Below are 14,773 nucleotides of genomic sequence, written 5' to 3' on the forward strand. Positions count from 1 at the left end.
GAGTTGAGAAAATCGATTGCTAACCTATCCCATTAGATGAGTCTTGGCGAGAGGAGTCCGTTGGTGGTGGTCGCGTCGCCGGATAGTTCGCCGCCGGCGAGCTACGGTCGGTCAACGCGCAGCCCCTGCTTCTGTCTATATGATATGTAGGGTTAGGTTGACCCAGGGGCCCAGCCGTCAGCCCCCTCGGGTGCAGTAGGCTGTGTACGCGTAGCATATGTTAGGATTTGGTCGTTTTCGTTTTAATCTTTTTCCAGATTTTGTGAGGATCTTGTAATTTCAATATCTAGAGCTACAGAGGTCCGATTTGAGTGATTCCAATTTTGTTGGCTTCCTTAGGAAGTGTAGTATTTATTAAAAAGATAAAACACACAGTTTATGGTATTTTTCATGGTGATTAAAATGTATTTAAATAAGTGCTTTTTGTATGTTTACAATCTTGTAAAATAGATATCTTGAGCTAGAAAAGTGATAAAATTGTGATTCCAAGTTTGTTGGTTTTGTATTGACATGCTTTAGCTAGGAAAAATAGTGAACTTGCTGTAAACTTGATTGGAATAGGGTCTTTCTAATTATCTAGTAATAAATGGTATTTTCTAAGGAAAATGGTAGGGATAAAAATATGTAACATATTGATATGGAACTTTTTGTACAGTAGTATGGCACTAATATGGTGCTAGGAAACATATATAATCTGTTGTTTGACACTTTTCTATAGGGTTTACTATTTTCGCTAAAATAGACCTTGCTAGCTTGTCATTTTTGTAAAGAATGTTATACTTGGTAAAATGGTATGAAACTTTTGCAGTAGTTTATTGAGGGCACTTGTAAGCTACTGTAATTTTCTGAGAATTTATTATGCACATTTAGTATAGGTTTATTATTTAACCTAATTATCCAAATAAATTAATAAAGGCAATTAAATCAATAGTTTGGGCTTTGCCATTAGGTTTTCTTGAGTGTATTTGATGTCCCTGAACTGTTGGTGTACTTGGTGGTGCCAAATTTTGAGTGCTTACATGTAGTAGAAATATTGTTGCTTTATAATTCGAGTTAGAAGGGTTTCCGGACAGATTCTGTGGTTTGTTATGTTGCATAGTGAAAATGATGTTTACTGTAAAAATGGTTAATAACAAAGTTGTAGGTAACTTCTTCATATATCTTGTGTTAAAATTTCAGGCTAATAGGCCAAAGGGTTTAGGAGTTATAGCTGTTTAAAGTTAGTATTCCGAAATGCTTGCTCTCTGGAATTTCTAGATAGCACTGGTTTGATTGTCTGTTTTGGTTATGTTAGATTGTGAATTAGCTTTTGGTGATTAAATAAGTGTTGTAGGCAATTTTATAAGCTTTCCAGAAAGTCTAACATCAAAGCATTTTGATAAGTATAACTTCATTTATGATATAAACTTGTAACTGTCATGTGTAACTTAGATATTGCTTTGTGTGAAATTTGTAAATAACTAGAGAAGAGATATGCACCTACTAGGCAAATAAGGAGTTAGCATTTTGCTACTTCAGTTATCATTTTGCTACTTAACATCATTGTCGCAGCATGTACATTCCTTATCACATCCTCCGTGATCCATCTTATGCATTCATGATACTTACTTATGCATATGCATGCAATAGGTGCAACCGAAGGGATCACGCTTGTGGAGCTTGACGCCGAGCCGCGGGAGGAGAATCAAGAAGTTCAGCACCTGGAGGTTCTTGGAGAAGGAGAGCCTGAAGCTGATCACCTTCCCGAGTGCCTCGATCACCAGCCTTCGACGTTTGTGAAAGGCAAGCCCCGGAGCATTATAAGCCTCCCTAGTTTATTAATGTCACTTAAAGTTATTCGTATTGCTGCATTACGTGACAGGAGTTGTTTGGAAACCATTGTTGTATATTACCTTCCTTGACCAGAAATATTTACAATGAATCCTAGTTAAGTCCAAGAACGTTTATCATGCTTAGCTATGCTTAGACCGGTTGAAGTCGGGTGATTTCCTAGCTATAGGTGATAACTTAATCACGGTTGGCTATATTGTGCTATCGTGGAACATAACCTGGTAATGTGGAGTAAATGGAGACTGGGCAGAGTCTTATATCTGGTATTGTAGTGATTCCATCTGTGTCATTTAAGGATCGGATGTTGGACTCCTATTGCCAGTGACACCTTTCTGACACTGTTTGGGACCCCCACCTTACTATGGCGGGTGCTGAACTCTGTCGGGTATGTGGAACCGCCTCGCTACGTTTGGAGTGAAGTGGTGACCGAAGGACAAGAGTGGTATGACGTGCGAGTCACTATCGTAGCCCATGAGGACAGTCCTCAGTGGTAGGGGTGGTGTGTTGAGTCAGATGGATAGACCCCGTGGGAAGGTGCCCAAGTGGCAGCATTTGAGGTTTTAAGTGAGATTTGTAAAGAATTTGGGGATGAGCTTGTGAATGGGCCAGTTGGATCTTTTCCACATGTTGATCAATCACAACCCACTTGGACCTACCCAGGTGGTAATGCTTTAGTCAGAGATAGGGATGAAAGAGCTGGAAGTAGCAGTGCTACTATGAGTGCTATGTATGCAGTCATGAGGATGTTTTATTCACGCCAAGATAGCTACATCAACTGTATGCTAGAGCTCCAAAGAGCACAGGCCGCACAGCACAGGATGAGAGCGCGTGTGCATAGGCACCGAAGGGCACTCTGGGCAGCTCAACATGAGAGAGATGGCTTCGTGATAGCCTTAGAAGCTCGCCAGAGGCAGTTTGGCCATGTAGTGAGAGAAAGAGATGTGGCGCAGGATGAATTACATGGCGTCCGTGCTGAGAGGGATGAGGTTATTTGTCTTGCTAAAAATAGAGAGGCCGCTAGGATCAGGACAGTATTCCAGGCTACTAGGCAGGCCATAGAGTTTGAGCAAAGGGAGCAGGAGCTCATTCGCCAGATCGAGGAGCTTCATATTGATGTTCATCGCCTCAATGGTATAATCAACCCACTTATTCCTCCAGCCCCAGCTGTGGAAGATGAGCCTAATGTGTTGATTGCCGACGATGATGGTGTGGAGATGGATGCTGAAGAAGAGGATCCCAAAGAGGAAGAGGTGGAGCCTTGGGAGGACGACCATGGTGATGGTGTGTCCGACATCGACAGCGACCACTCCTAGGAGTAGCTTTGCTATAGTAGTAGCGAGCTTGATGTCTTAGCTCTTTATTCTCGATCATTATGTAATGAACTCGTAACGTAGGTCTCAATCGCATGATGTACCCTTGTGATGTATTGGAACTATGGATGTACTACTTGTGGCAGTTGCACTGTTTAATGGATTCCATTTGAGTTTGAAATAAAAATTTTGGCATGTTTGGAACGCGTTGCGAGCACAATAAGCGATCATTTGGTGACGTTATGCTGTGGAATTGAATTATTGTGCCTCTGTGTTATTGTATGAATTTACTATTCTCTCTAGTAATCAGTATGGCATGATTATACAATTCTTCTACAATCTCTTGACATCATCCAATAATCACTTGTTGTTGCAATTTTGCAGATGACGCGCACTCGTAGGGGAACTTTTGGTGATGATGCGAGTGGTAGCGTTGGCCGTGGCAATGGCCATGAGGATCTTCCCCCACCACCGCATCCTACCCTAGCTGAGATGATGGCTCAGCTAATGGAGACTCAACGTGCTATGGGTGAAGTGCTACGCGGTCTCACGCAGAATGCTAGACAAGGACGTGGAAGAGATTAGCATCAGGGACCTGAACCTAACCAGTTCAGTACTTTTAAGGACTTTCTCGACACCAAGCCTCCTATTTTCAAGGAAGTAGAAGAACCACTACAGTCAGATGAGTGGCTGAATACTATTGAATAGAAGTTCCGTCTTTTGAGGCTCACCGAGCACTTGAAGATCGAGTATGCATCGCACCAGTTGCATGGACCGGCGGGCATATGGTGGAGTCACCATCGATCCACCTTGCCTGAAGATGCACAAATCACATGGAATCAATTCAAGGCTACATTTAGGGGACATTATATTCCCCCAGGTCTGATGATCATGAAGCATACAAAGTTTATGCGGCTGATGCAGGGAACTAAGAGTTTGACTGAGTATCTGCATGCCTTTAACAATCTGTCAAGGTATGCCATAGAGTTTGTTGATACAGATGCCAAAAAAGATTACTAGTTTCAAGCGGAGCCTTAGCCCGAAGCTGATGAAGACTCTCGCTAACAACAAATGTGCTACCTTCAATGAGTTTGTTAGTGATGCACTAACCCAAGAGAACCAGAACAACATCTATACAACCTCCAAGAATTGCAAGCGAGCTTTTGAAGCAGGAGTATCTCAGTCCAAAGCTCCTACCAATGTGAGACCCCAGTTCCACCCTCCCACTCCAAAGTTTAGACCACCACAGAAGAAGGCACAACCCAGTCAGAACCAGCAGGTGTATCGCAAGGCTTATTCTGTTGCTCTACCTAAGGGTAGCACTGGACAAAGCAGCTCCAATGTTCCACCTAATGGTATGCCATGCTGGAATTGCAACAAGACTGGCCATTGGGCAAGAAATTATCCATATCCTAGGAAGAACAACAACCAGAAGCAGGGCAATTCTAGTGGACGTCAGGGACATGTGCACTATACCACCATGGAAGAGATTCCCTCTGGTGAAGTGGTCACGGCTGGTATGTTTCTTATGAATCATCATCCTGCCATTGTTTTATTTGATTCTAGAGCTTCGCATTCTTTCATGAGTCCAATATTTGCATCCAAGTATGATCAGAAAATAGTTGTAGTAGAAAAAGGTGGTTATTGCATAAGTGCTGCTGGGAGTAACATTTCTACCAACCAGATAGTTAGAGATGTACGCATCCAAATTAGTGAAAGGGAGTATACTGCCAACTTAGTGATATTACCGGGATTGGGTATTGATGTGATCTTAGGGATGAATTGGATGAAGAACCATGGTGTTCTTATTGATACCTCGACTAGAACTGTTATGTTGAGGGATCCCAAGAATAATGAGGCCTTTCTTGTACCCCTTCCTAGGGAGTTTGATCTCCATAATGTGGCCAATGCTATCCAGCCTATGGCCCTTGCTGATATTCCGGTAGTATGTGAATTTATAGATGTCTTTCCTAAGGAATTGCTAGGGTTACCACCGGACAGAGAGATAGAGTTCAAGATAGAATTATTGCCTGGTACCACACCTATTTCTCAAAGACCTTATAGAATGCCTCCCAATGAGTTAGCAGAATTAAAGATTCAATTACATGAGCTTTTAGAGAAGGGTCTCATTCGCCCCAGTTCGTCACCTTGGTGTTGTCCCACCATATTCATGAAAAAGAAGGACAAGTCTTTACGGATGTGTGTGGACTATCGACCACTCAATGCTATTACTATCAAGAACAAGTATCCTTTGCCTCGCATTAATATCTTGTTTGATCAATTGTCAAAAGCAAAAGTGTTCTCTAAGATTGATTTGAGGTCAAGTTATCACCAAATCAAGATTAGGCCAGAAGGCGTACCTAAGATGACTTTTTCCACTAGGCATGGCCTCTATGAGTATTTAGTCATGTCCTTTGGATTGACCAATGCTCCTGCCTACTTCATGTATTTGATGAACTCGGTGTTCATGCCTGAACTTGACAAGTTCGTGGTTGTGTTCATTGATGATATCTTGATTTATTCTGAGACGGCAGAAGAACATGAAGAGCACTTGAGAGTGGTATTGTCGAGACTAAGAGAGCATAAGTTGTATGCAAAGTTTAGTAAATATGAGTTTTGGTTGAAGAAGGTACCTTTCCTAGGTCACGTCTTATCAGAAAATGGAATTTCTATAGACCCATCCAAAGTGCAAGAAGTGATGGATTGGAAAGCCCCAACCTCAGTTCATGAAGTTCGAAGTTTTCTTGGTCTAGTTGGATATTACCATCGGTTTATCCTGGATTTCTCTAAGATATCTAAGCCTATGACGAGGTTACTTCAGAAGGAGGAGAAATTTGTATGGACACCAGAGTGTGAAGCAACTTTTCACACTTTGCGGACTTTGTTAACTACTGCTCCTGTATTGGCACAACCTAACATTGAGAAACCATTTGATGTATTTTGTGATGCCTTAGGTACTGGTTTAGGATGTGTGTTAATGTAGGAAGGCCAAGTCATTGCTTATGCCTCGCGCCAGTTGAGAAAGCATGAAGTCAACTATCCAATGCATGATTTAGAGCTTGCAGCAGTTGTCCATGCTCTAAAAATTTGGAGACATTACTTGCTTGGCAATGTTTGCCATATCTACACTGATCACAAGAGCCTTAAATACATCTTCACTCAACTAGAGTTAAACATGCGGCAACGCAGATGGTTAGAGTTGATCAAAGATTATAACCTAGAAGTGCATTATCATCCGGGGAAAGCCAATGTAGTTGTCGATGCCTTAAGTCGAAAGTACCATGGTAATTCTTTGTTGGAAGATGGTTTCAACTTATTGCATCCGGCAGTCCTACATAATATCACAGTTAGTTGTTCTTTAGAGTCAAGGATCATTGAGCTGCAAAAGACTGATGTTGGTATATTCCATATCAAGAGAAAGATGAAAGAAGAAGAAAGTAAGCATTTTCGGTTAGATGAGAATGATGTTCTATGGTTTAAAGATCGGCTTGTAGTGCCAAAAGATCAGGAGTTGAGGAACCAAATCCTGGAGGAATCTCATTCTTTCAAGCTATCCATTCACTCGGGTAGTAGCAAGATGTACCAAGATTTGAAAACTAGGTTTTGGTGGACTAAAATGAAGAAAGAAATTACGGCATATATGGCAAGATGTGATAACTGTTGCCGAGTTAAGGCCATTCATATGAAACTAGCAGGGTTACTTCAACCACTATCAATTCCAAGTTGGAAATGGGATGACATTAGTATGGATTTCATTGTCGGGCTTCCGAACACCCAAAAAGGCCATGATTCAATATGGGTAATTGTTGACCGTCTCACCAAGTCTGCACATTTTATTCCTGTCAATGTCTAGTATCGACCTCATCAATATGCAAAGCTGTACATGGAACCAATTGTCAGATTGCATGGTGTACCTAAGAGTATTGTATTAGATCGAGGGCCCCAATTTGTTAATCATTTTTGGGAACATCTGCACAAGTACTTAGGTACCACATTGATTCGTAGGTCTGTTTATCACCCTCAGACCGCAGGTCAAACTGAGCATGTAAATCAAATATTGGAAGATATGTTGAGAGCATGTGTGGTTTCTTCCAAGGGTTCATGGGAGGATTGGTTACCTTTGGTTGAATTCTCCTACAATAATAGTTATCAAGAGAGTATCAAGATGGCACCATTTGAAGCTTTATATGGTCGCAAGTGTAGGACCCCTCTAAATTGGATTGAGCTTGGTGAAAGAAGGTATTATGGAATTGACTTTGTCAAAGAAGCTGAAGAACAAGTACAAATCATTCAACAACATATAGAAGCCGCTCAATCAAGACAAAAGAGTTATGCAGATAAGAGGAGAAGTCCTATTATATTCCAAGTCAGAGATTATGTGTATCTGAAGGTATCCCCAATGAGGAGAGTGCAAAGATTTGGAGTTAAACGAAAACTTGCTCCTAGGTATATTGGACCATACAAGATCATTGCACAAAAAGGACCAGTAGCCTACCAACTCCAGTTACCTCTAGAAATGAAAGCAATATTCAGTGTTTTTCATGTCTCCCAACTCAAGAAATGTCTTCGTGTGCCCGAAGAAGCTATTGAACCTACTAGTATCAAGATTCAGTCGGATTTGACTTATGAAGAGAGACCTATTAAAGTGCTTGAAGAAATGGAAAGAGTGACCCATAGCAAAGTCACCAAGTTCTACAAGGTGATTTGGAATAATCATAGTGAGCAAGACGCTACGTGCGAACGCGAGGACTATCTTCGTGCGGTTTATCTGAGTTTCTACGTGGAATGGTAGGTCGTGCAATCTCGGGGCAAGATTTCTTTTAGGGGGGAAGGGCTATAACACCCTCGGTGTTAAGCATGCACTTAACCTTGACAGTGCATGATCACAATCATCATTGAGCATTCATGATCATAAGCATATCATGTATTCCATCTTTGTTGGCTTATATTGCATATGATATTACTTAATTGCCTTACTTAGATTGGTGTTTATATGCAACCAATGTATGAAATGTGTGTGGAACCTTGTGAATGCTTTAAACATATTTAGAATAGCATAAGGAACAACTTTGGTATTCATGGCTAAGTCTAGTTTAGTCTCTAAGTCATTGATATGGTGTATGTCATCATTTTAAAGTACTATGTTTGACCTAGTTTGAACTATGTCATAGAGTCTTTGCATGGCAGTGAACCTTTAAACAAAGTTGTAGTTTTTATGTAGAGCAACAACTTTTATGTTTGGGTCATGAGCTAATTCAGTGCATAGCTTTGTCATTTTGTGCTCACAAGGATCATCAATTCACTAGTTTTGGTACTTAGAAATTCTTCTAAGTCCGAATTGGTTTTTCAGTTTGACGTAGAAATTCTTCTAAGTCCGAATTGGTTTTTCAGTTTGACGTACCCAACTTGGTGATGATATATCTTCCTAACCTTTGCGAATTAGACCTAGGTCACTTAAGAAAAGTTGGAGATGGTGTGTATATCTACAACTTTTATTAATAGATCTTTTGCTGAGTCATCGTGGTTTAAGAGTTACGGTGGGATGAAGTTTGGGTTTCAGGCGCATTTTCGAGTTAGTATTTGCAACTCCATTTAGGTTTTGAATCTGACTGCATGGCCGACCGACTCAGCTTGTGCGTGCTGCGTGGAAGCAATGCACTGGTGCTGCCCCTGCACGCCGTGGCTGGTTGCAGTGAAAAATCGAGCGCCGCGCCTGCTGTCTTCCTCTCCATTCACTTGCCTACTCCTCCTTGCCAGTTCTTCTTTCTCCACCAAGAACGGCTCCAGAATAGAGCAGCGCCGCCACCATGAATCCATCGCCACAGCAGCGCCTCCATCTTTCTCCTCCCACCAACAGCAGCACCACGGCCCTCGCTGCATCCCCAACCTTGCTGCACCTTCCCTCGACAGTTGGTAAGCCGAGCGAGTTCGCAGCTCTGCCGCGTCCACCATTGTTGCCGCCTTGTGCGAGCTTGTACGCGGCCATACTTACCTGAGCTCTAACCGCCATTTCTCTCCATCGCTGTGTGTCTGCCTCGAGCCGTAGATGCTCCCACGGTGGGCCATTAGGGCCGAGCCTCCGTCAGTTCACCGGAATCGATGAGCTCGCTGCCACTGACCGTACGGCCACGCCGCCGAGCCATGCTTCCACCGCCGCCGGAAGGAGAGTCGAGAAAATCGATTGCTAACCTATCCCATTAGATGCGTCTCGGCGAGAGGAGTCCATTGGTGGTGGTCGCGTCGCCGGATAGTTCGCCGCCGGTGAGCTACGGTCGGTCAACGCGCAGCCCCTGCTTCTGTCTATATGACATGTAGGGTTAGGTTGACCCAGGGGCCCAGCCATCAGCCCCCTCGGGTGCAGTAGGCTGTGTACGCATAGCATATGTTAGGATTTGGTCATTTTCGTTTTAATCTTTTTCCAGATTTTGTGAGGATCTTGTAAATTCAATATCTAGAGCTACAGAGGTCCGATTTGAGTGATTCCAATTTTGTTGGCTTCCTTAGGAAGTGTAGTATTTATTAAAAAGATAAAACACACAGTTTATGGTATTTTTCATGGTGATTAAAATGTATTTAAATAAGTGCTTTTTCTATGTTTACAATCTTGTAAAATAGATATCTTGAGCTAGAAAAGTGATAAAATTGTGATTCCAAGTTTGTTGGTTTTGTATTGACATGCTTTAGCTAGGAAAAATAGTGAACTTGCTGTAAACTTGATTGGAATAGGGTCTTTCTAATTATCTAGTAATAAATGGTATTTTCTAAGGAAAATGGTAGGGATAAAAATATGTAACATATTCATATGGAACTTTTTGTACAGTAGTATGGCACTAATATGGTGCTAGGAAAAATATATAATCTGTTGTTTGACACTTTTCTATAGGGTTTACTATTTTCGCTAAAATAGACCTTGCTAGCTTGTCATTTTTGTAAAGAATATTATACTTGGTAAAATGGTATGAAACTTTTACAGTAGTTTATTGAGGGCACTTGTAAGCCACCGTAATTTTCTGAGAATTTATTATGCATATTTGGTATAGGTTTATTATTTAACCTAATTATCCAAATAAATTAATAAAGGCAATTAAATCAATAGTTTGGGCTTTGCCATTAGGTTTTCTTGAGTGTATTTGATGTCCCTGAACTGTTGGTGTACTTGGTGGTGCCAAATTTTGAGTGCTTACATGTAGTAGAAATATTGTTGCTTTATAATTCGAGTTAGAAGGGTTTCCGGACAGATTCTGTGGTTTGTTATGTTGCATAGTGAAAATGATGTTTACTATAAAAATGGTTAATAACAAAGTTGTAGGTAACTTCTTCATCTATCTTGTGTTAAAATTTCAGGGTAATAGACCAAAGGGTTTAGGAGTTATAGCTGTTTAAATTTAGTATTCCGAAATGCTTGCTCTCTGGAATTTCTGGACAGCACTGGTTTGATTGTCTGTTTTGGTTATGTTAGATTGTGAATTAGCTTTTGGTGATTCAATAAGAGTTGTAGGAAATTTTATATGCTTTCCAGAAAGTCTAACATCAAAGCATTTGGATAAGTATAACTTCAGTTATGATATAAACTTCTAACTGTCATGTGTAACTGTAACTTAGATATTGCTTTGTGTGAAATTTGTAAATAACTAGAGAAGAGATATGCACCTACTAGGCAAATAAGGAGTTAGCATTTTGCTAATTCAGTTATCATTTTGCTACTAAACATCATTGTCGCTGTATGTACATTCCTTATCACATCCTCCGTGATCCATCTTATGCATTCATGGTACTTACTTATGCATATGCATGCAATAGGTGCAACCGAAGGGATCACGCTTGTGGAGCTCGACGCCGAGCCGCAGGAGGAGAATCAGGAAGTTCAGCACCTAGAGGGTCCCGGAGAAGGAGAGCCTAAAGCCGATCACCTTCCCGAGTGCCCCGATCACCAGCCTTCGACGTTTGTGAAAGGCAAGCCCCGGAGCATTATAAGCCTCCCTATTTTATTAATGTCACAGTTATTCGTATTGCATCATTACGTGACAGGAGTTGTTTGGAAACCATTGTTGTATATTACCTTCCTTGACTAGAAATATTTACCATGAATCCTATTTAAGTCCAGGAACGTTTATCTTGCTTAGCTATGCTTAGACCGGTAGAAGTCGTGTGATTTCCTGTCACCTACGAGCTATAGGTGATAACTTAATCACGGTTATTGTGCTATCGTGGAACATAACCTGGTAATGTGGAGTAAATGGAGACCGGGCGGAGTCTTATATGTGGTATTGTAGTGATTCCGTCTGTGTCATTTAAGGACCGAACATTGGAGGTCATCTTGTCATGTTGAACGCAGCCTCTCACATAGTTGGCCAGATAAGTCGTTCCGACCGTGAAGCCGAGTAGTTCAATTCAGGCTAGGACCATGAGCGATAAAAGTGTGCACTCTGGATGGTAGTAAGGATGTGCGAAGAGCCATTGGCGTAAGCCCAAGGGCGGGTTAGAGTCCCGATCACCCTTGGCTGAGTGGTTCTCTGATTGTGCGGCGCTGGTCGTACCCGCGAATTTGGTTCCTAAGTTGTACCAAAGGTGACCTAAGGCTACCTTCACGAGGTATGCTTGGGTGTGTGTTAGGAATAATTCCCCAGCTGGGTAGGAATCGATTCGAATCGCCGTCTCTCCCGGATAGTGAGAACTTGACTTGAGTTCCTTTCATTGTAGTAAATTATGGAAATGATGGTTATGAGATTATGCAAGAACTCAACTGGATATGGTTATTATTGTGATGACTTAATGGTACCAACATGTTTAGCATAGGATAGTTGCTTATCTAGTATGAGATAGGATTAATAACTGGTGATTCACAATTAAAGAGATGTTGGTTAAATTATGCTTGTTCTGCAAATAATGTTTACCAGCTCTACTTATAAAGCCTTGCATACTCCTTGGTGTCTTAGTATATTAGTTGGATGGATAAGTCTTGCTGAGTACCTTCTCGTACTCTGGGTTTTATTCCCATTGTTGCAGATAACGTTATGTATCATGGCTACTACAAGAACTGTCTTGCTCCTACTGTGGATGAGGACTAGGACCATGGGCAATGGTCATTCTGTATTTCATCTCACCTTTGTGCTTTTGGTTGGAGATGACTATGACACTAGCTTTGTATTAAACTACGTGTGATGTTGATGTTAAACTACTTTGCTTCCGCTACTTTCAAACTTGGTTTGTAATAATTATTCGAACTCTGATGTATGAGACCTAGTTGTGAACTGTGATGTAACATGTGACTGGTTGTGTTGAATCTCTACGATCTTGGTTTGTATGTTGGTTGTTTGAGATCCTTCGTGATTTCGTTGGACTACCGGGTTTATATGGGCTCAAGTATGACGGTTTGATCGCTTCGGTGATTGCTATTGTACTTGTGCTCTTATAAATTGGACGGTTCTGTGACAGCGCGTTCGGCACAAACCGTGCACCTATCTTGCATCAAGACTAGCACTATCTTTAAATAGAACGAAACGAGCTTGCACTTGAGCCTCATCACCTAGGAGTACCATTGGTGCATCCAAAATGGTTTCTGAGCCTATGGTACATTGGCACAAACCGTGCACATGTCTTGCACCGACACTAACACCATCTCCAAACAGACCAAAACATGATTTGACATGACCCGTGTCACCTAAGAGTTCCATCGGGTGCGTCCAAAATGATTTCTAAGCCTATGGTACGTTCCACGCAAACCGTGCATCTATCTTGGGACAAGCCAAGCACGATCTCTCAACAGACCAAAACGAGCTTGCACTTGAGCTTCATCACCTAGAAGTACCATTGGTGCATCCAAAACAGTTTCTGAGCCTATGGTACATTTGACGCAAACCATGCACCTGTCTTACACCCACATGAACATCATCTCCAAATAGATTGAAACGTGATTCAACATGACCCGTGTCACCTAGGATTTCCATCACGTGCATCCAAAATGATTTATGAGCCTATGGTACGTTCCACGCAAACCATGCACCCATCTTGAGTGAAGATTAGCACTATCTCCAAATGGACCAAAACGAGCTTCCACTTGAGCCTCGTCACCTAGGAGTACCATCTGGTGCGTCCAAAATGATTTCTGAGCCATGGTATGTTTGCCGCAAACCATGCAACAATCTTGCACCGACACTAACACCGTCTCCAAATGGATCGAAACGAGATGCGACATGACCCACTCACCTAGGAGTTCCATTAGGTGCATCCAAAATGATTTCTGAGCCAATGGTACGTTTGGCACTAACTGTGCACCTATCTATGTCAAGATTAGCACTATCTCCTAATGGACCGAAACGAGCTTCCAATTGAGCCTCATCACGTAGGAGTACCATCGGGTGTGTCTAAAATGATTTCTGAGCCAATGATATGTCTGGCACATACCATACACCTATGTTGGACTAACATTAACACCATCCCTAAATGGATTGAAACGAGATTCCACTTGACCCACATCACCTAAAAGTTCCATCGGGTGCGTCCAAAATAATTTTTGAGCCTATGGTACGTTCGGCGCAAACCGTGCACCTATCTAGCGTCATGCCTAGCACAATCTCTCAACAGACCGAAATGAGCTTGCACTTGAGCCTCATCACCTAGGAGTACCATCGGTGGATCCAAAATGGTTTCTGAGCCTATGGTACGTTTTGCGCAAACCGTGCACCTGTCTTACCCCAACACAGACATCATCTCCAAACGGACCGAAACGTGATTCGACATGACCTGTGTCACCTAGGAGTTCCATCAGGTGCGTCCAAAACCATTTCTGAGCCTATGGTACATTCCATGCAAACCATGCACCTATCTTGAGTGAAGATTAGCACTATCTAAAAACAGACCGAAACGAGCTTCCACTTGAACCTCGTCACCTAGGAGTACCATCTGGTGCGTCCAAAACGACTTCTGAGCCATGGTATGTTTGCCGCAAACCGTGCAACAATCTTGCACCGATAGTAACACCGTCTCCAAATGGATCGAGATGAGATGCGACATGACCCACTCACCTAGGAGTTCCATCAGGTGCATCCAAAATGATTTCTGAGCTAATGGTACGTTTGGCACAAACCATGCACCTATCTTGCGTCAAGACTAGCACTGTCTCCTAACGGACCAAAACAAGCTTGCACTTGAGCCTCGTCACATCGAAGTACCATCGGGTGTGTCCAAAACGGTATCTAAGCCTATGATACATTTGGCGCATACCATGCACCTATGTTGCACTGACACTAACACCATCTCCAAATGGACTGAAACAAGATTCCACATGACCCACATCACCTAGAAGTTTCATCGGGTGCGTCCAAAATGATTTCCGAGCCTATGGTGCGTTCGGCACAAACCGTGCACCTATCTTGCATCAAGACTAGCACTATCTCTAAACAGAACGAAACGAGCTTGCACTTGAGCCTCGTCACCTAGGAGTACCATTGGTGCATCCAAAATGGTTTCTGAGCCTATGGTACGTTGGCGCAAACCGTGCACCTGTCTTGCACCGACACTAACACCATCTCCAAACAGACCGAAACGTGATTCGACATGACCCGTGTCACCTAGGAGTTCCATCGGGTGCGTCCAAAATGATTTCTAAGCCTATGGTACGTTCCGCGCAAACT

The sequence above is a fragment of the Miscanthus floridulus genome, chromosome 17, assembly GCF_019320115.1.
Source record: "Miscanthus floridulus cultivar M001 chromosome 17, ASM1932011v1, whole genome shotgun sequence".
Lineage (NCBI taxonomy): Eukaryota > Viridiplantae > Streptophyta > Magnoliopsida > Poales > Poaceae > Miscanthus > Miscanthus floridulus.